At 40.8% G+C, this 22,314-nt stretch overlaps 1 long non-coding RNA gene across 1 annotated transcript in view; it reads right to left on the bottom strand.

The window, feature by feature from the left end:
• Window positions 1-22,314, bottom strand: part of LOC119485756 — a 199,019-nt gene that overhangs the window by 61,249 nt on the left and 115,456 nt on the right. Inside the window, exon 2 of the long non-coding RNA XR_005206358.1 lies at window positions 940-945. This is a non-coding gene — a long non-coding RNA (uncharacterized LOC119485756). The remainder of the gene's footprint in view (window positions 1-939; window positions 946-22,314) is intronic.

Genomic DNA, 22,314 nt, shown 5'->3' with positions numbered 1-22,314 from the left:
TGATCAAAAGTTACAGTGTTGTATAATGAACTGACTTTGTGTTTTGACACTGATGTTTTACCTACTTTTAATTCATTTCCACAGACGTAGGCGAGGTTCCTAAGTCCACAAAAAAGCAGCAGATCCCTTGTGTTTTAATTAATCAAGTAATTCTTTTTCTTCTGTCAAACCCCCCTAGGATAAAAAACATATTACAGGGAATGCAAGTCACCATCAAGTATAGTGCCGGGGCACCCTGGAGGAAAATGAAATCCACTGAGTGCCCCATTGAACAGCATGTACTGCTGTACTGTGCTTGCAAAGGATCCGAGATGACCCTCTTTGGGCACATCCTCACCTGATAAATACACACCAAAATATCTCGGGCCTTCAAGGACCCCCCAAACATCTGCCTTCTTTGTAGGATCCGTACTCTTTTCTACGATTGCAGTGGTTTTCAACAACCCGCATTTTATTAAGCGAGCCTTTTAATCTAAATTATTTACTGTCCTGTCTGCTCCTACAGAAGCTCATAATGTTTAGTATCTAAGCATGTATGACTAGAATGGGTAATGCACTTCTGTTTAATGCTTTTACCAATATCGCCTTTGGCTCTTCTACTAGCTGTATCTTAAATACAGAACCTCAACACTGCTGCAAATAAATGGACAAAAGAAAATTGATATTCGCCGCTGGACAGCAGCCTTGTCAAAAGGGCAGGTATAACTACATAGCTGTCTCCAGACCAGCCCCTCTCATTGCGGTGGTCTTTTGTAGGAGGAATGAGTGCTGTTAAACTTTTACAACTCAGAGATGGTGCAATGTATTGTACATTTTTTATAATCTAACAAAAAGCTTCTTGATGATAGGTGTGCTGTAAAAATGGTCCAGTACGTATTCCGCTGCTCTCTCTCTGTGTTTGTCAGCAAAGAGGAGATAACATGTGGTTTTCTTCACAACCGTGCGCTAATGTGCTCACTGTAGTGCTGCCAAACCTGCTGTGCTGGATAGAACATCAAGATGGAAGAGGTAGCCGTAAACAGGAGCCCCCCTTCCATCCCCCGTAGCAATAGAATAGTGCTGATGGACAAAATGAAAACCTGAAAACATGGCTTTCTCTTTAGCCTTGTTTGAGTCAGCAGGGACAAGAGGTGACCGGGGTAAATTGGGGTCATCAAACAATAGAGAAAATATAGCACTTTGCTTTGTTACCCAAGTACCCAAGGCTGAGTGATTGATATGTTGTGGACCAAGTGATCTCTTATCCACTCTCTCACCATCCTGATTAAACTAATATCACATCAAGAATATCCAATTCGTGGCAATCATTCATTACTAAATGCTGAGACACCCTGCAATATCAATGGATTCTTGCTGTAATGTAGCAACGGATATTTGTAGGCACCATCTGGACTAGGGACATTAAAGCATGTGTTTATATTAAACAGTGCCAGCAGACATGGTGGCTCATTAAGCTAATGTAGAGTATGACATTTTAAAGTTTAGTAGTTTTGTGCCTTTTTTTTACAGTAAACATAGAGTGACTAAAGACGGCCGATTAGACTGTTGTCAGGCTATTAAATAGGCGTTATCGGTCGCTATAAGCCCCATAGATGTGGGCCAATTGGTGCCTACTACACCCACCAGTAGGTTTTTATCATCTATTCACATGGTAGATCACCGAAAGAAGGTATAAAAGAGCACAACAGTGACCTCTAGTGACCGTAGTAATTATGACAGGAGCAGAATCTGAACTCCATAAGGGGTGTAGGTCGCGGACGATGGATGGGACACAAAACACAGGGTTTTAACCCTGAAACCGTCAATGCGTAGTCTTGTGTTCGTAGTTATTTTTACCCAAAACTTGATGTGTTTCCCTGAACTTAACTAATGTTTTTTCTTTTGCCTAAACCTAAAGAAGTTGTAGTTTTGTTTGTCCAATGCTGTGCAGGTGTGTTGAGGTGAAATTTGGATATCCATGTGTATATTATTATAGTGCAGGGTTTACGAAAGTGTATTGCAAGCCCGGGGGCCCGCCAGGCCTAAGCGGGCCTAATCATTGGGAAATTATGTATTTTTAAAATGTTTTTTTAAACTAAAATGTGAGTAGCGAACTCTTTTAAGGAATATCTCAGTGCATAGTTTGTATGCATGTTTATAAAGTAAGTTATCAAATAAGTAGGGCTGGGTAATATGAAGCTATAAACAATCATCAAAACGATATAAAAATGTCTATCGTATATATTTTTTTAGGGCAGTCAAAGTTTACACGATAATAATACGTTAATGCAAATTTGGTCATGGACATTTTCAAAGAGGTCCCTTGACCTCTGACCTCAAGATATGTGAATGAAAATGGGTTCTATGGGTACCCACGAGTCTCCTCTTTACAGACATGCCCACTTTATGATAATCACATGCAGTTTTGAGAAAATCATAGTCAAGTCAGCACACTGACACACTGACAGCTGTTGTTGCTTGTTGTGATTTGAGCATATTTTTTTATGATAAATAGAGTACCTGTGAGGGTTTCTGGAAAATATTTGTCAGTGTTTTGTGTTGCTAATTGATTTCCATTAATAAATATATACATACATTTGCATAAAGCAAGCATATTATCCCACTACCATGTTGATGAGAGTATTAAATACTTGACAAATCTCCCTTTAAGGTACATTTTGAACAGCTAAAAAAATGTTAAATTAATTTGTGATTAATTGCGATTAATCATGGACAATAATGTGATTAATCACGATCAAATATTTTAATCGTTTGACAGACCTAATTTTTTTTAATATTGTTAATATTGTGATATACATGTAGGCTAGGCCTATATTTCTCTTTTTTTTCTCTATAATTTCACTTAAAACTGAGACAATACTCAGTATTTTTAATTTGTCAAGTATTTAATTCTCAGGAGTAAACAAAATAGGCTTTACCGTGTGGTTATTTCATTTAATATATTATTTATTTATTGAATTACCAGAAAACATATCATGTTGTAATATGAATTGTTATCAAGATATGAACTGACCTGTATCGTGATAGATGATTTTGGCCATGTTGCCCAGCACTATCATTTTGGTATTGGTACTGAAACTTGACAAAAGATTTGTCACTGGTATTGAAAAAGTCATAACCCAGCCCTGGTCTGTTGTCTGCAGTTGTTCTGAATAGATCAATAAGAGTTGTCCGACCTGGATTTCCTCCTCCTCACTGCTCGGCTTTGGTGAACACGTGTTTCAAATTGGAGATAGAAAGTTTGTCTGATGTACAAAAACTATTGTTATCTGAAACTAAAGCTTTACTTACTACTTATTTTATACAACATAATTCACGTCATTCAATGTAATTCTGTGGTTTAGCACTGGACCTACGAAATACAGACTCAAGTCTCTGAATGTTGGCAACCAGGGATTATGAATGGGTTGAATATGTGTTCAGCAGAGCATGGTATACATGGGTTTCCTGTATGAAAGTAGTATAAGAAAAGCCTCAAATTCTTTAATAATCTTTTGACAGCCCAGAGATTTTGCCACCGTTGCTATGGAAATACTCCGTCTACTTTTGCTTTTTCAACTGACAGACATTGACAGAGTTAAATTTTCACTACGGTTCAAATAGTCTAATCCCCCTTCAAGGAGAGGGCACGCGTGATGAATGACTGCCTCTTGTCATGTAATGTCATTTTCTTGAAGCACTTTATAGGATAGCTGACATGAAAGAAAGCGAAGCTCTTAGACATGGTACTGGTGCAGCTGACAGGAAGGGGTTATTGTCAGTCATTGTCATATATATTTGCTATGTCTATGTGAATTATGAACATCATCTGCAGTGCCTCATTTTTGGGTAGTTATGTTTTAGTCATTATCTTTTTTTTATTGGCTCACACATAGACACATATACACTCACCGGCCACTTTATTAGGCACACCTATTCAATTGCTTGTTAACACAAATAGCTAATCAGCCAATCACATGGCAGCAACTCAATGCATTTAGGCATCTAGACGTGGTGAAGACGACTTGCTGAAGTTCAAACCGAGCATCAGAATGGGGAAGAAAGGGGATTTAAGTGACTTTGAACGTGGCATGGTTGTTGGTGCCAGACGGGCTGGTCTGAGTATTTAAAAAACTGCTGATCTACTGGTATTTTCACGCACAACCATCTCTAGGGTTTACAGAGAATGGTCCGAAAAAGAGAAAATATCCAGTGAGCGACAGTTGTGTGGACGGAAATGCCTTGTTGATGTCAGAGGTCAGTGGAGAATGGGCAGAGATGATAGAAAGGCAACAGTAACTCAAATAACCACTTGTTACAACCAAGGTATGCAGAATACCATCTCTGAACGCACAACACGTTGAACCTTGAAGCAGATGGGCTACAGCAGCAGAAGACCACCCGGTACTAGCAAGGTGTACCTAATAAAGTGGCCGGTGAGTGTATATACTGTATACTAGGGTAGGGAACATATGCTCTTCTCCCGATTCGATACTGTCATGATACTTGGGTGCAGATTCGATATTTATTGCGATTTTTAGGTACTGTGATTCGATATTATGATTTGTTATGACTTTTGTTACTTTTTTAGCATGAGACCATGAGGAAAAAGTTGAATAATACACTTCTACTGACATTTGCTTTGGAAAATATCTCAGCAAGTATGTAGTCAGAGATGTTGTTGTCATTGTCAGGCATTATTTATTTCATTTTATTCCAGCAACACAAAAATCAAAGAATACAGACATTTCCCTCAATAATTAGTGGTATTTTCTCTTTAACTTTCTCGCTTCGGCTTTGTTTTTCTTGAAACGGATTTGACGTCACGTTACTCCAATAAAGCAGTAATTTCCTTTTATCTCGGCATAGACTCAAATGAAGCAATCCTATCATTTAAAGCGTTAAATTATCAATTACAAAATCGTAAAAAAAAAATCGTGATACTTAAGAGAATCTCTGTTTTAACCTAAAAGTTTGAATATCTATATTTTTCCAATCTGTAACATGTGGTGTTGACAGTTCCTGTCAGTGCAGTTCACTGCTAGGAAGACCAATTTTACAGTACTTCAAGACTTTTGATTCACACTCTGAGTCAATCTACTTTAGAGTCTAGAAGGTTTTCCCTTTTCAGCAGTGACTCAGTTAAAGTAGGCTGTTTTTATGCACACTCCTTTCTGTTTAAACAAAAGTCCATTATTTTGTTGTGAATGGTTTTATGCCTGAGAGTACTTTGTAAACTAGGTGAAACTTGGATTGCCTGTGTTTATTTTTCCCTTTTGTTAGCTGCCAACAAAAACATGTAAGAAAAGTCTCAATCAGTGCTAAACTGGATTAATTATAGATTCACCCTATCTGCCAGTTTATTACTGTGCATGTTGTACAACTCTTTGGTAGATAAGTTAGTTAAAACAGCAAACTTTTTCTCTATTGTTCAGATGCATTGTTGGAGACAATAGGCTCAGTATTTGAGAATAGATGACACAAACACCAAACGTGTATTCTACTTTGCAAGGCTGCAAACACAAATTGTGTTGTGTTATCAAAAGTCTTCATACAATCAGCAAAAATCACATCACAAAGAAAATAATGTAGGAAAAGATAGATTTTCATCCATATCTAGGGGTGTAACCGTACACAAAGTCACTACCCTGGTTTAGTAGTCACGGTTCAGTGTACAGCGGAAACCCCCCAAATGCATCAGGATACGTTTCTTTTCATTTGTTTTGAACCAGGGTCTGAAATTAGCAACCGCCACCCGCCAAATGTGGGTAAATTGCTGGCAGTGGCGAATAAAATCGTCAGGCACATGCCACTTTGGCATTAATCTACGATAAGCTGTGACTTTCTTGACTTGCAAAATTATCTTTTAAATTGACAAACATCATATGTGTGATTCATTGCGCAATTCAAACGGGATCAAAAAATATTTGTCTCTCGCCGTTGACTACCATTCATATTTTTTTGCGAAATAAGGTCCACTGGAAGGGGCGGCACTTTGCCTCTCTATTTAGTAAGTGGTAAGTATTACCATGTATGTTATGTTATAGTTATTATCATGTTAATAAAATGTACAGATAATACAAAGCAGTTTAGAATGAATGCATTCTCAAACTAACAGGGAATGCTTTATATATATACATACACCGATCAGCCATAACATTAAGACCACTGACAGGTGAAGTGAATAACATTGATTATCTCGTTACAATGGCGCCAGGCAGTGGTCGGGATATATCAGACAGCAAGTGAACATTTTGAGCTTTGTGTCTGAAGCAGAAAAAATAGGCAAGCGTAAGGATGTGAGCGACTTTGACAATGGCCAAATTGTGATGGCTAGACGACTGGGTCAGAGCATCTCCAAAACTGCAGCCTCTTGTGGGATGTACCCGGTCTGCAGTGGTCAGGACCTACCAAAAGTAGTCCAAGGAAGGAAAACCGGCGACAGGGTCATGGGCGGCCAAGGCTCACTGATGCACGTGGGGAGCGAAGGCTGGCCCGTGTTGTCCAATCCAATAGAAGAGCTACTGTAGCTCAAATTGCTGAAAAAGTTAATGCTGGTTCTGATAGAAAGGTGTCAGAACACACAGTGCATCGCAGTTTGTTGCGTATGGGGCTGTGTAGCCGCAGACCGGTCAGGCTGCCCATGCTGTCATAATGTTATGGCTAATCGGTGTATAGTATTATTTTTTCTCTCAACCTTTTCTCCTTTCCTCCCACAACACGCTTTGAGCTTCACCACTCTTCAGCTGCTTCGACGCAGCAATTAGGCATTTCGCCATCTCTCATAGTTCATTGTAGCTGATACACGGTCTTATCTCTCTTGATCAAAGTCCAATCATTCCTTTAATTAGCCCCACAGGTACAAACTGTGCATAGATGCGGGCAGATGTGTTAAACACGTAACCCCTTCTACACACCCCCTTCTTGCACTCGTGCACACCCACACAACTGTCATGTTACTGCCTGTTTTGGAAATTAGAGATTTCATTGAATTTCTTTTCTGTAGAGCTTGTTAACGATTGCAGTCACAGTGCGTTACCGCAAGGTCAATATGACACAGACTGCGCCTTTCCCGACTCTTCCGCTGGCTCATGGTGCTGTATTGAAGTAGCTGACTTGTGAGTCACACGCTTGCCTCTATTGATCTATGATCAATGCTGGGTTGGAGTTTGTTGTTGTTTGGACGTAACATTTGTAAGATGGATGATTTGCGACTTCAATTTTACCAGACTTTGTATATATTTTTTTTCAGATTTTTAATCCAACAAAGTCAAAGTTAAGCCAAGTACTCATGTGTATTACTTTTTCTTCAAGTGGATTTTTAGTCAATAGTTAGACCACAAAGAGGTGGCATGCAACCTTGAAGAGTAATGGTAGCTCCGAGGAGAGAGATCAATTGAAGGATTCTCCTCTTCATTGTCACAGACTCCTGGCCTTCTTTCAAGGCTGAGTAAAAAGTGATGGTCTTGATAAAGACAGTGGACACATAATAGAGGGCGAGGAAGGCATAGCACATGATTTTCAACATTTTTACAGTTGCAGTCCTTCAGTCTCGTAAGAATGAATTCCAGTTTTATTCAGACATCAGTATTCAGTTTTATTCATGTTAGCTGATTTCTGAGGAGAGCAGCTCTTTCATCCTAAACAATCATATCCATCATCTTAAGTCGACACAGAAGCTGTGGTAGCAGTTGCAAGGAGCAGGTAATGTTTGTCATGTTGGTTAAAGAAATATACTATTTTAAGCAATGTTATTTCTATAAGACAACTTACAATAACCTGTGTAGCCGTGTTGATGTCATCCACACTCGTGGACCCTTTTTGTGGTGAATTTTTGACTCTTTAGCCGTCTCAGTGGGCCTCTTCGACATGTCTGCGTGTGCTTGTGTGTGGAGGAGGCTTAGACGCTGTGAAAAACCACTCATAATGGGTAGTGAAAACCCTGATTTTTATCTAATTCTGAACTGATTCTGAAATCAAGGGCCCTAAATGATGACCAGACCTATAACTGCCTCACATTGTTTACAGTTTATTTTCTAGTTTTCTACCTTGCTATTTTTGGTTCCTACTAGGGCTGTCAATCAATTAAAATATTTAATCGCCATTAAAGCTGAAGTAGGCGAGATTGGAGCAAATATGATTAAAAAAAGTTATTTTTATAAAACAGTCGCTATATTGTGAAAGTAGTGCATGAAACAGGTAACCTGAAAAAAATCATGTGCATCTGTGTCCTCCGGTGTCCTCCGTTGTCCTCCGGTGTCCTCAGGTGCTCCTAACGGCATCTGCACGATTTCATATACCGGAGGAAAACAAGCAGTAAGAGCTGATTTGAGGTTCGCTGTCCAGCTGCCATCTATGAGAGCCGGCTGTCAATCACTCGCGAACTCCGACCAAACGGTCAAACTAGGCAGCGCTGATCAAATACGTATCAATAATATGTTATGTTAATGCCTATTTCTCGCCTCAAATGTTTTCAGAATCATCTTGTAGGGCACGGTTTAGCTGTAAAATTAGAAAGTTTGAGGCGCCATTAAAGTGGCAGTAGCCAGGATATCTTTGGCATCATTGGGCAAAAATTCTATAATAACCTTTCAGCATATTGTAATTCAAGTGTTCTGAGTGAAAACTAGACTTCTGCACCTCCTCATGGCTCTGTTTTTGGGAGACTTTGGCCTATCACAGGTAACTCTTGCTGGTGGGCGGTGCTTGGTATTTCCTCAACTGGTCTCAACTTGGCTGCCGGGTCACAAACGTTCTCATTTTACAGCTAAACAGTACACTACAAGATGTTTCCAAAAACATTTGAGGCCAGAAATAGGCATTACAGTAACAGAATATTGATTCATATTTTATCAGCGCTGCCTAGTTTGACCGTTTGATCGAATTTCGCGAGCTCTTGGCTCTGATTGGTTGTTTTACTCCGGTCTTTGAAATCCTGCAGATGCCATTGGGAGTACCGGAGGCCACACAGAGGCAATGATGCAATTAATGATTTGTTCAGATTAGAGTTGGATGATATGACAAATACACTGGCTATTGTTGATAAGCTGAACCTATGGCAGATGGATTTATTTTTCTGATGTACAGTTTAGGGATACATATGAACGAGTCCAGCGTGGGTTGGATGCAGGTCTGCGTTCTATAGCTTGCGTCTAGTGTATGAAATGTCTGTGTCCTCACTGCGCTGCATTTTCATAAACTATAATAATCTGGTCCTGTCTTGACTGCGTCCAGGCGACATCTCACTCCCTCTCCCTCTCCTTGAAGACCTCGTAGTTCATTACATTCCTGCAGCACAATTGGTTTGCAAGGACATTTTGTCAACACATTCTCACATGCATTAGTGTTAAATCATACTGCTTCGCCTTGAGCAATAAAGTCTTGTCAGAGGAATAGTATGAGGAGGGTCAACTCTCCAGAGTAGGCAAACTTAAATAAACTTCTGGCTCTATGCAAGTGTTTTTTTCTTGAATGAATGTAAAATGAAATAACATAACTAATGAGTACACCTGCCAAGAATGGAAAACAAAGAGGGATTAACTCTGGGACATGCAGCTATTTAAATTTCATTAGAGACCAGGGGACCTCTGCAGAATTCACTGTGCAACAATACATATTGCCTCAGGAATAACGCTCTTACTACAATAAATATTCAAGCACTTCTTTTCCTATGAGTTTCAGGCTGATTACACACAGACAGACATGCCCAACAACAAGGATATCTTTCATTATAAATCAGTGTCTTTGGCACCAGCCTCCCCTTCTTTAATTAGAATACAACTGCTTTAGCTGGGTCATTTAAAACCCAATGATTTTGTACTTCATTTTAGTGCCAGTTATAGCAGAAACGATTAGTCAAATAATTGATCCGTCGAGAAAATTATCATTTAACACCGTGTGCTAACTGGATGCGAGCGTCCGACTATCGCGCCGCATCGCATGGCATTGGACGCTCTCTGTCCACACTGAATACGTTAAATCTGCACTTCTGTTACGTCATGTAAACAAACCAGGTACGTATCAGCTGTGTGCTCCAAATCAGACTGGAGGCATAACCCATAACCACTTAAAAGATGGGTTAGTAGTAGGGATGTTAATAATTAACCATTAACCGACACTAAGCATCTTAACCGATTAACGCTATCGGTTAAACCGTTAAAAGTAATATTAATAAACGTATCGGCACTCAACAGGGGATTTGTGAGTATCCCCAGATCCAACTGATAGCGCTCCACCTCCCCCACAAGCTCCGGCTCCTTCCCCCACAGAGAGGTGACGTTCCACGTTCCCAGAGCCAGCCTCTGCCGCCCGGGTCTTGCCCGTCAAGGTCCCTGGCCTTCACTGCCACCCGTGTGGCAGCGCACCCCACCCCAGCGGTTCCTCCCGCAAGTGGTGAGCCCACAGGATGGAGAGGAGAGGCGTGCCACGTTGCTTCTTCGAGGTGTCCCTGGCCAGGCACCAGGCGCTTGCTGACGTGCCACGGGATCCTCCGGGCCAGGTAACTCCTCCTCTGCCTCTTTTTGTCAGGGTTTTATGAACCATTCTTAGTCCGGCCCCTCGCCTGAGACAAATTTGCCATGGGAGACCCTACCAGGAGCACCAGGCTCCAGACAACACAGCCCTCAGGGTCATAGGGACACACAAACCTCTCCGCCACGTTAAGGTGATGGTTCCCGGAGAGGGATTTAGCTTCTGTAGGCTTTGTAGTGTTTATAGAACAAATTAAATTAAACAATCATCTTGGATCTTGGATTTGTCACCATTTAAAAAAAACTAACATTTTATAGACTAAATGATAACTGATTTAAATTAACAGAGCTGTTTCAGCTCTGAATCAATTATTTGAGATTGTACCTGTCCTTTAAACTTGTTGTATCTCTGTATCATGTTCCAGTATGTAACTACTGTATGTCACCGTAGTTTATCACAATTGCAATCTTTATCATCTGTGGCCTGATGCTTCTGGCTGTTATCTCTCCTGGTCATACAGTGTGCATTGCCTCAGGGACTTGTCACTAGATGGAGACATTAATCTAAAAGACACACATGGAGTCTCTATGCTCCGGATCACAGCGTATGAGCTGTGTTGTCCAGCGCTACCTCATTTGGAATTACATCATCCTCCAACCCAAGTCATAAGCACAGATTTTGGTCTATGGCAACATCAGGCATTTGAAGTTGACTCTTTTGTATCCTCATTAACTGCTCGCCTGTGTATTCTTTGGCAGGGTAGTTAGGCTGTGCCTGTTGCTTGGCAACAGAGGAAAATACCCCCCTTCTGGAGTGCTTGGAGATGTTAAGGTAGTCCAAAGAGGAGCAAAACGATAAACAATTTAGTTAACTTTTGAAAGCCAAAACACAGATCAAAGAGGAAAAAAGGCCGCATGTTGGACGCAGAGTGAATATTGTGTGTGTGTATTCATGCCTGCATGGATACACGTTGGTTGCGGGTGTTTTCACTCTCAGGTAGCCTAGATAGAGCATCTCTCAGCAATCAGGAAATTAATATCTCTAAACACAAGCATCTAATTGCTTGCCCTTCCTTTTCATCACAAGAGAGGAGTAATATTACAATGGAGAGTTGACTAAGTGTTATTAATACAACGAACACACTTTTTCACTTCCACACACATAATTACAGGCTTGTTGTCGACCACCAATAAAAGAGGGGGCAGAGAAAAGCTCGTTTTTATGTTTTCCAGTCTCTTTGCCTATATATCTGTCTGACTGTCTGCTCCGTCTCTCTCTCTCTCTCTCTGTATCTATGAATCTATCCCTGCCTCTCCTTCTCTGCAGAGCTGACACCTGCTGGCTGAGTACCAGTGATACTGACTAATAAATCCTGACAGCTTCTCGCCGGAGCCAATATTAATGCTCGGCTACCTGGCAGGCCAACCTGTGAGAGTGTTTCAATAAAGCAGTCTACCCAGGGCTTCTTATTGACCGACCACGGACGAGCAGATTAAAGCCTGGCAGGATTTTTGTCCTCTTTTTTGCCTCAGCTTTGAGGTTAATTACCAGCACGAGCCTCTCCTGCTTTGCCTGCTACAACCAAAATGACTTCCGCCTACCTCAGTTTATTGTGTTAGATGGCGGGCTGTTGGACTACAATTTCCGTGTCTCATCAGTTTGGTGGCATTTGTTAAAAAAGGTTAAGAGGAGGTTAAATCTGCCCTGATGAAACTTGCATCCCCTCACCCTCCCTGGAAGCTTGTGTTTGCTTTTGATAAGGGCTCATTGAGGTAGCTCCTCATCTCATTTTACATTCCTATCACTGTGTGCTGCTGCAGGCCTCCTGGGTTTGCTGTTCCTCTGAGTCTCAGCCATCACAGGCAGCTCTTGAATTCCTCTGCAGCAGAAAGCTGTGCAGCCTCAGTTCCTTTTTCTTTTATTTCACCATCCCTCCATCCATCCTCTTCGTTCTTTTTTTGTTTCCTTCATCTTGGTGGGAATTGGGTTTCAGAAGTTGGCCGATGAGCAGGAAAAGGAGCATCAATTATTTAGAGCACGGGGTTGGTGCGAGTTATCATAATGCATGTCATGCTAGCCACCCGGGCTGAAGTCGTATTTTTATTGCACTTGTTTTGTTACACAGATCTGTGCTGTTTTTAGAAACGCCTAAGTGAACTGGTTCGATGATAAGGGAGATAGGGCTGCATGATTATGGTCAAAATTCTATTCCCGATTATTTTTGATCAATATTGAGTTTGTTATTATTTATAGGGATGCACAGACCTGCCTTTTTTAGTGCCGATACCGATAGCGATACCTGGGCTGTGAGTATCGGCTGATACCGGGCACTGATCCGATACTAGTGTTTAATTAATAAGATGTATGCCTCACTGTGTGGAAGTGACTGGGATCATTCTTTTATGTGTAAGGAAACATCAGGCTTGACTTAAACATTGATTTCCTAACTTTGTTAAACTAAATGTAACAAATAAATACATAAATATAAATTTATTGAATTGTTGTTTGTTATTGAAATAATACATCGTACACCAGCAACTGCAAAAAAATCTTCAAAATTAACAGGAATTACAATTCAGGTGTAAACCTATTTAATGCAGCAACAAATTGGTCAAAACTTAAATAGGAATTAAAATTCCGGTGTATAATGTATATAATATATAAATATATAAATTAATTGAATAGATCGGCCCCATTGTCACCGATGCCCTATTGTCTTATACTTCTGGTGAATATTATCCAATAAATCTTATCTCCATATGTGCATTTTTTTTTATCTTTAACACCTTATTTTGAAAACCGGACGTAGTCACACATGTATTCTTCCGTTAACTTTGCCAAGTCCGTCGCTATCTCTCCCGTCAGCTCCGTTCTCTTTATACATCCATGGTCAGCTCCATCGGAGCCGTTTGAATGCATTTAACATAAATATCAGTATATGGGTGCTCTACAGTTGTAGCGTCGGCTGATTTGACCATGGAGATGAGAGCGACGGCTGTCTTGACCGCACGTTACCGCAATGCGATAACGTTTCCTGTCCATGACAGAGTTCGCATGCAGCTTTAGCCATGATGTCTAGCTCTGCTTTTCCTGGCAATGTGTGAAACCCAAAGTGTAAATGTGCCTTGGGGAGTTTCACATGTGAATTCTTAAGTGCTAACAAATGTCCGTTCCTCATGAAACATTTGCAAGTTTTTTAATAATTTGACCTTCCTTGTTTACATCTATGTTTATTTTCTTGCAGTCTTTTTCTTCATCACCTTAGTTGGCACATTACTACGTTTCTTAGTGCATTACCACCACCAACTCTCTGTGGATTAGCGTGCATCCTCTTGCACAACATACTAACAAAACAGCTGCTGACCTGCAGCCGACCCTCTGCTGACCTGAGCGTGTACTGATGATGCACTTTGTGAGCAGCTGCATCAGTCAGTTTCCTCTCTGCGCCAGTCATCACTGTATGCTATTTGTAATTGTCATTCAAGGTATCATTAGGGATGGCGCAGCGATAGCATGAGCATAGATTATTGCTTGGTTTGCTTTGATTAGCTTGAGACATTTTGATGGAAGAATACCCATGATTACAGAAAGTGGCATTTGAATGCGAGGGAAGAAAAGCAGCCTCTCACACCGCTGAATTCACAGCCTGTGTTAGTCAGTTTCAGTTACACGTCCACATGTGTAGGCAGTTCTCACATAGACACACACACACAGGTCTACACACAGACAAACAAGCTTACCACCACCTTTGTCAGCAGTATTGGCTAACTCCTCACCGCATCCCCCCGCCCTCATGCTGTGTCTTGTGTCTGTACCACTGCAGCATGCTCCAAAGCTCTTTGGGGTGCTCGAGTAATTTCCTCCGTCGTCAAAGCTTCAGGACCCATAAAAATGGCCAGTGTAAATCCACGGATTGTTTATATGGTACTTCAGCATGTGGAGAGACAATAGCCAAGCACTGCTGGATCATTCTGTGTTATTTGTGTGTTAAGCAGGCATATTTACCAAGCATGACCTCTCCTGTACATTTAAAGGGACTGTATGTAAGTTTTTACACATATAAATGTTTTTTTATGTGTGAACAGGTTGTAACCTAACCTAAAAAATGAGCCCTTCCGTGACTTTCTGGGTTTCCTCTATCAGCCTGTAGACTGCTTTTAATGTGAAGAATGCGGGCTGTTTTTTCTGGGAAAATCCAACAGATGTGACGTCATGCGCGCTCGTGAGTGCCTTTAATTTCAGCTCTGCTACAGGGCTAACAGTGTGCAACCATAGCTAACGTTCAAACAAAGTTATATCTAGTGAAGCCTGTCAAAACAGGAATGTGACTGACGTCGGTTAGTGTTGTGGGAATGGCGTAGGTCATTTTGGAGAATAGCAGACCCAGTGCGAAGAGTGTGTGTGCATGTGAGAGTGGTGAAGCAAGAGAGAGAGAGAGGCGGCGAGTGTGCGAAAAAAACTAGCGAGCAGCGGAGCAGAAGAGGGTTAGTTTAGCTCTGAGAATATCAAGTGAATGTACAGTGGAAGTTGCAGTTTGTTTAGAAATAAATGCTGCAGCTCCTCAAGACCAACAGAGGTTTCCCGTGTCTTGTTTCTCGGCGGCCGAGTGAAGTGACAGATGTTAACTCTAGGATGTGACGGTGAGAAAATGTTCCCATCGCTTAATAAACGTGTGACAACACCGGTTACCGATTACACCGGACATTTTACAAGAAAAGACAACGGTAAATATGTGTAGCCCGCTTACTTTGATCTTTACCGTCGGATGGTTGTGTCTGGCCTCTCCGGTAGAGCTTTTGCTGCGGAGCCGCAGGTTTCCACCCGGCGGTCCCTGCCGTGCACACCGGCTGTGAACGCTCCGTCCCATTAAAGTTATGTTTCCCTTATAGCATTGGGTTTAAATCTGAAATATAGCCAAATAGGCGCTTTTGCTTTTCACTTCGACACAAAATCCTCCGCCATCGTCTTGTCTGTCAACTCTCTCTCGTCCCATGTGTGCGAAATCTGACTCCTGCTACTCTGAGTTGAGACTACGTATGGAGTAGACACATTCACTTTCAGTTTGTAGTGTCCGTCGTCCGACTATGTATTGATTACACAACGCTGATACGTGAAAATTAACTGAATGGGTTTTATTTCTGTAAAAAAAGCAAAAAGGGCAGTGGGCAAATAATGTTATCGGTGTGTGCCGGTAAAACCGACTACTGAGGCAAACATAATTAACTCCCTCAAGTGCGAGCAACAAGACGCTGACTGTTGTTGACTTAATGGCCACAGGTGTCACTCTTTACAAGCAATTTCTGATTCTTACATAGAGCACCTTTAAGCTGAAGTCGACTGCTGTGCCTCATAAATATGAGCCACAAGTGAATACTTAAACATATCTTTAAAATTGTGAAATAATTCCTTTTTTTCTGATTAAATGCCACGGAGTGGGAGTGCTAAATGGTTCAGTGAAAAGGTCAGAACGTCATGTTATGCCTTTTTCCCTTTTTTCAAAAGATCTGTCTGCACTTAAACAATAGCTGCCAGGAGTCTGTTCTTATGGGCATGTTAGCTACACTCTGAAGTAGAATGAATCATGGCTCGGTGACTGATTTGATTTCAAATTGCTGTGATTGATGCCCCTTTGGCGTATAAGCTTTGCACTTGACCAGTGCCGACAAACCCACTGCTGGGGTTTAAAAAATCAAACTTCCTTTTTGCTGATTAGGTTGTTGACCACACATAGTGGTGTTTATTTTTCTTTTAGATATATAGAGCACTTTTACTCAAGGGTGGCGAGATAAACCAACCGATGTGTGTCCTATATGAATGTGTGTTTATGTTTACAGTATGCCTTTGATCTGTGTGGGTGAGGTCGATGTTTACACTGTAAGTTAAAGCTGGCAATAGTGCAGAGCAAAAAGCATGTCCTATCTCTACTTGCGGCATCGAGACATGGAGATTGGAAATAACAGGCGGGGTACCAACAGTCAGGGTTGCATAAATTTCTACACAGAGACCTCGAGCCTTTGCTAAGATCTCTGCAGCAATTATAACGGGAGGGAGGGCCCCTGTTTCGTTTTATGTTGCCGCAGCAAGGGCTTGGAGAGCACCCACTGTCTCCTGGCATGCCGCTCCTCATCAGCGGTGCAATAAATCAATTTTCATCCTCACACCAGCCCCACCAACACCCTCCTCACCTCCCGCTCCCTTTTCTCTCCACACTCCCACTTCTTCGCTCCTTTTCCTCAGCCCTCTTCCGTTCGCCGCGATGGTTCTCAGCTCTGAATAGGAGCAGGGGGGAGGCTGAAGTCATCTTGACCCACCTCCCCCTCTTTTTACACATTCCTCTCTTGACACAAATGAAGCTGGTGGGTGTTTTTCAGCGTCTGAAATGTCATTCAGCTTGACCTGATGCAGACATGTGTACATACGCCGTATTAGAGCGACTCGTGAATAGGCTGTCTGTATGCATACATATTTTAGCAACCTCTCCCTTCACATACAGCGAGCACACGGTGAAGTCATCCAAGTCTGCAGAAGGCCGTGAGCAATGTGACACAGAAGCAAAAAGAAAAAACATAAAGTGCTCCGACATGAAACTAAGTGAGAGCTAGTCTGAGAGTTGTGTCTGTCAAGTGGAGTTTCTGCAGAGCTATGAGAGGAGAAAGGAAACCGCAATCCAGGTCCATCTTTTTAAATGTCAGCTGAGCTCCAGCCTCAGGACAGGTGCTGAAGGAGGGCGATTCTCGGTGGCCTCTCTGTGTGAATGGCTCTCGTTCAGCTTTGATCTCATCTCCATATTAACCCGAGGGTACTTCTTGATATTTGGAAGAGACACACACAAAGGCACACGCGCTTCCTGAAGCATCGTGTTCAAAGAGCTTCTGTTTGCCTCAGGAAACATAAGAGCGAGCATTGTTTATGAGATCAGTAGGCGTACACGTTGCTACAATTTCAGACCAAAGATTGAATCTATGCATTGGTTCTTGCATGACAAGCTGCTTCATTTATCCATAGTCATTGTGTAGGTCATAACACATCATTTGTTGGTCAAATATGTAGCCAATTATGTAACGATTATTTTCTTTATTGATTAGTAAGTTACTTTCAATTTGTTGATCAATTGCTAAGTCTATACAATGTCAAAAATAGTGATAAATGCCCATCACAATTTCCCAGAGCCTAAGGAGAGGTCTTTAAAGGTTCCCTAATCAATATCCAGAGCATTAATATCACAGCAAACAACTATTTGCTATGTAAAGATATAGAGGAGTAATGAAGTCACTCTCCCTCTGTGTGTGTTGTAATCAGAGCTTCTCTGTGCTTTGTTTACATAGCCGGGCCGGCCGCACATGCTTTTTAGTGCATGTTAGAGCATGTGAGCGTGCTCCACTGGCTAGCTCTTGGCCGCCACTCTGCACTGCCTTCATACGAGAGTTACAGCTGATGAAGCCGTCCCCAACCAGGGTGTTATCCCGGACGCAAAGTGCCTACTAGGGGTTTAACGATTCATCAATTTGTATAGATATCGATTCAACGATCAACAATCCAATATCATCGATGCAGAGTGAAAACATTGACACTTATCGTCATCTTCAAAATACCCCTTTATTTAGAAATTCCCATGGCACATCTCTGTCACCATTTCCGTCCAAGCGCACCTCCTCCCTACTGAGGTAATTTAATTGGCAAATCATATATTTGCTTTTTGTTAGTTGATATAAACGTAACTGATTGTGTTAAATGGACATATGATATCATCTCATATCGATCGCAGACCCCTGAATTGAATCGATATCTTATCGTGACAGACTTTGTCCAACGAATCAATATAATATTGTATCTAGGGCTGTCAAAGTTAACGCGATAATAATGCATTAATGCAAATTTGTTTTAACGCCACTGATTTCTTTAAAACATTAACACAACTTGTGATTTTTAGCATTTTTTCTGTATTTGACCAACAGTCCAAAAGCTGAAGATAATCATTAGACATAAAACAGAGAAAATCAGCAAATATTCACATTTGAAAAAAGAAAGTTTGGTATTTCATGCTTGATAAATGTCTTACATTTTCTGTTGGTAATTGTTTCAGAAGTAGACAGAGGCATCTATTTTCCATTTTTTATTGTCTCTCACAAATTTACAAATTAATATGAAATATGTCCCACTAGAGCTCTTTCCTGATTTATCTTTATTATTTAAAAAAGAAAAAGTATGGTTACTGTTGTTAAAATTTAAAATAAAAGCTTTATTTTCTTCTCTCTTCTGGATTTCAATCAGTAGACCTTTTAGACATTGACTGACTTCTTTGCTGACTCCAGCGTCTTAGTTCCTCTCGTTTAATCTGCCAAGACTTTAAAAGGCACCCTATATATAGAGTAGACATGCCTCTCCTTCACTATTCTTAAATGCTTTGAGAATGGTCCTTTTAGATATATATCTTTTATTTATGCTCTTATATAACTATAAAAAAGGCAAACTAGCAAATAAAACACTTGTAAAGTATCAATTTGGTTTTTGTTCCCTCACTAGCCAATGACATGTCAACAACAATGTCCCACTGGTAAAAGGGCTTTAGCTTTGATATAGAGGTGTGCTAAACTTTCTCTTCCACCAATCCAGCTAATCTGAAGTGAAAAACATCTGTCATATAAATCCCTACGCATCTCTATGAATAAGAATTTGGCAGTGTTATCTCTCCAAGCTATGGGCAAGCACCTTTGCTAAACACTTAGCAAGGAGTGATCACAAATCTTCTTTAACTGTGGTCCCTGCTAGATTGCTTTGCCTTTCTCACAGCTGCCAGTCTCACATTCCTTTTATAAAGTACACCTTACTGAGTGCACTGCCTCTCTCTCTGAAAAGCCTCTTCTACTTTAACCTTTTGTATACAGGCCTTAAAAGGAAGTAGTTCTACATTTTTTAAACAAATCTTTTATGATAACACCTGCCAGAAAACCAGGCTTCAACAACAAGAGCAGAGGTGCAAACGCAAAAATAGTCTCGGGATACTAAAGCATGGCACATAATCAAATGCATACAGTACCATATTTTAACTGGGAGAGTGTGGCATCCATCCATCCTGTAGTTATACAACCTGCCAAGCAGCTCACCAACTGAAATATCCCTATGGCCCATTTAGCACAACAAGGGGCTATATTGTGCACAGTAAACAGTACTTACACTACCTCTCATTCTAGATTTCCTCCACTATTGTACTGTTTGTGAAGGAGGTAAACAATAACAGCAACACATGTATACTATGATTTAAAGTGGCAGTAGGCAGTATATTTTTGGCATCATTGGGCAAAAATTCCATAATAACCTTTCAGCATATTGTAATTCAATTGTTCTGAGAGATAACTAGACCTCTATACCTCCTCATGGCTGTGTTTTCAGGCCCGTGACAGGAGACTTTGACCAATCACAGTTCATTTCATTGAGAGATCGTTCCTATTGGCTGTGCTCCGGTCATGTGACCGGTACTTGGCGTTCCTTCAAGATATTTCCAACATGGTTGCTGGGTCACAAACTTCTCATTTTACAGCTAAACAGTACACTACAAGATGATTCTGAAAACATTTGAGGCGAGAGATGGGCATTAACGTAACATAATAGTGATTCATATTTGATCAGCGCTGCCTAGTTTGACCGTGTGGTCAGAGTTCGCGAGTGATTGACAGCCGGCTCTGATAGACAACAGATCTCAGATCAGCTTCGACTGCTTGTTTTCCTCCGGTCTGTAAAATCTTGCAGTTGCCGTTAGGAGCACCGGAGGACACCAGAGGACACATAGGCGCATGATTTTTTTCAGGTTACCTGTTTCATGTACTACTGTTAGGATATAGCGATATCGTTTTATAAAAATAGATTTTTTTAATCATATTTGCTCCAATCTCGCCAACTTCCGCTTTAAATCCAGTAATCCCCGACCATGTAGTATGCACTACCATTGTGATACGTAGGTGTACTTTTTGTTCATACTGTGTAGGAAAGGTCAATCCTGTTATTATGTATAATAATGGTAATCATTACATTAAATTAAAAATAATGGTACTAGTTTTTAGTGTCCAGTGCACTTTAAAAATTCTTTCTTCCTACATTACAATGGTATGGATAAGCAGGGTTTCCGGCAGTGTTTTATTGTGGAGGCGACTTGCCTCGCCTGACAGAAAGAGTGACTCTTCTAACATCTGAAGAAATTGTTATATTTTTATGAAATATAATTAGGCTTAATATTTAATCTACCGGGAAAATGAGCATAACACAGCCGTGTATTTAATAAGTGAGACAATTGTTTAAACTGTCATTTAGTAACTACATTGATAATGACTGATGATTAGATGCGTCAGGATGTTACAGAATAGAGCTCACCACCTCCGCTAGCTCACCAATTTCCTGGTGGAAACCTTGCTAAGGTTAGGGCACACATGGTTAAAGTATGGTTAAGGGTTAGGCAACTAAAATAATCAATTCATTTCCATCATTAGCACTGAATATTGTCATTGGACATAAATCGTGAGGGGAAAAATTGTCCTATATAAGTGTAATTCAATGGGATACTGGCTTGGATGTTTTAGTATTGAAAAGCGTAATACACTGTGTTCCTGTTACTTTATTCACCCTCTGTACTTTAGTTTGTGTGTTTGGCTGGAACAACACTAAAATTACTTTGTAATTCACTGTTGTCTCTTCTGTTACGTGTTCATCATTTATAATAAGATGTAAAGCTGCTAGCTCTACTGCAAGATTTGATTTACAATGATCAAAACGCACCACTATATTATCATGTTTTTGTTCTTCCATTTTAATAAGTGTTGTTGTGCTACAATTGAAGGTCTGATATGATAAAACATATAACATATATTGCAGACATATTGCAGTAAATAGAATTTCCTTTGTCACAGCTCTCTGCCATGTACCTCACAGTAAACCTGGACCGGCGCTGTGGTGGAGACAGGAGTTGGGAACTGTCATAAAAGAGATTAATGTCCTGAGCCCTGTGTTAGATGGTGAGGCCATATCAGGCTACAGTTTAACCTGTATGCCTGTGTGACATATCCAGCTTCTATCACAGCTGCAGGAGGCACTAACATTTTGACAGGAGTTGTTTGTCAGTCCCAACCTAATGTGATTGGATCTGTCCACTGGTTTACCCGTCCGTCAGAGTAGCACACTGGTAAAGGACTGTAAATGTCTGTCATCTGTTCTTGGATAGTTTGCGAGAGACATCGTTTACTACAAAGAAAAAACGATGAAAAGAATGATGCTCTGTTTTACAAATTGGAGAAAAATAAGACCAGCTGCGGTTGTGCATCATGACCCCAATTTTGTTTCCTTTGATATGACATACAGGCCTACTGAGCTACTCTCACTCTTCAAATTTGTGAACACAGTACAGTTACCACAGTTCTTCAAAATGATCAAATTTCTGGCATTTATTGTGATTTTCCAGTTTCATGTTTATCCATCCATGCAAGAAAACGATAACATACCGCTGTGTTTTGTCTGAAATGAAAGGATACTTCCTGCTGTATCTTTAGGGCCCGAGCACCAAAGTGGCAATGGCCCAACGGTCCTATTGTTTTTGTCGAGATAATTCTTCTGGTGTGCAGTCGCATTTTTTTAGGGTCTTGGGATGCTTGAAAATTCACAAAAATTGGCACACCCTTCAGAACTGGCAAAAATTGCTAAGATCTGCAGTGATTGGGCTACGGCGTGGCCAGTAGGCTACATAGCGCCCTCAAACGCATGCCAGGGTTGGGATAAAGTTCCTTTGATCATTACCTTTATCATTAAGAACATATTCAAATGTTTCGCCCAACAGGAAGTCAGCCATGTTGGATTTCGTTTGGGAACTTTAGGATGCACAAA

The sequence above is a fragment of the Sebastes umbrosus genome, chromosome 3 (assembly GCF_015220745.1).
Source record: "Sebastes umbrosus isolate fSebUmb1 chromosome 3, fSebUmb1.pri, whole genome shotgun sequence".
NCBI lineage: Eukaryota > Metazoa > Chordata > Actinopteri > Perciformes > Sebastidae > Sebastes > Sebastes umbrosus.
This window is presented reverse-complemented; position numbering and strand designations above follow the sequence as displayed.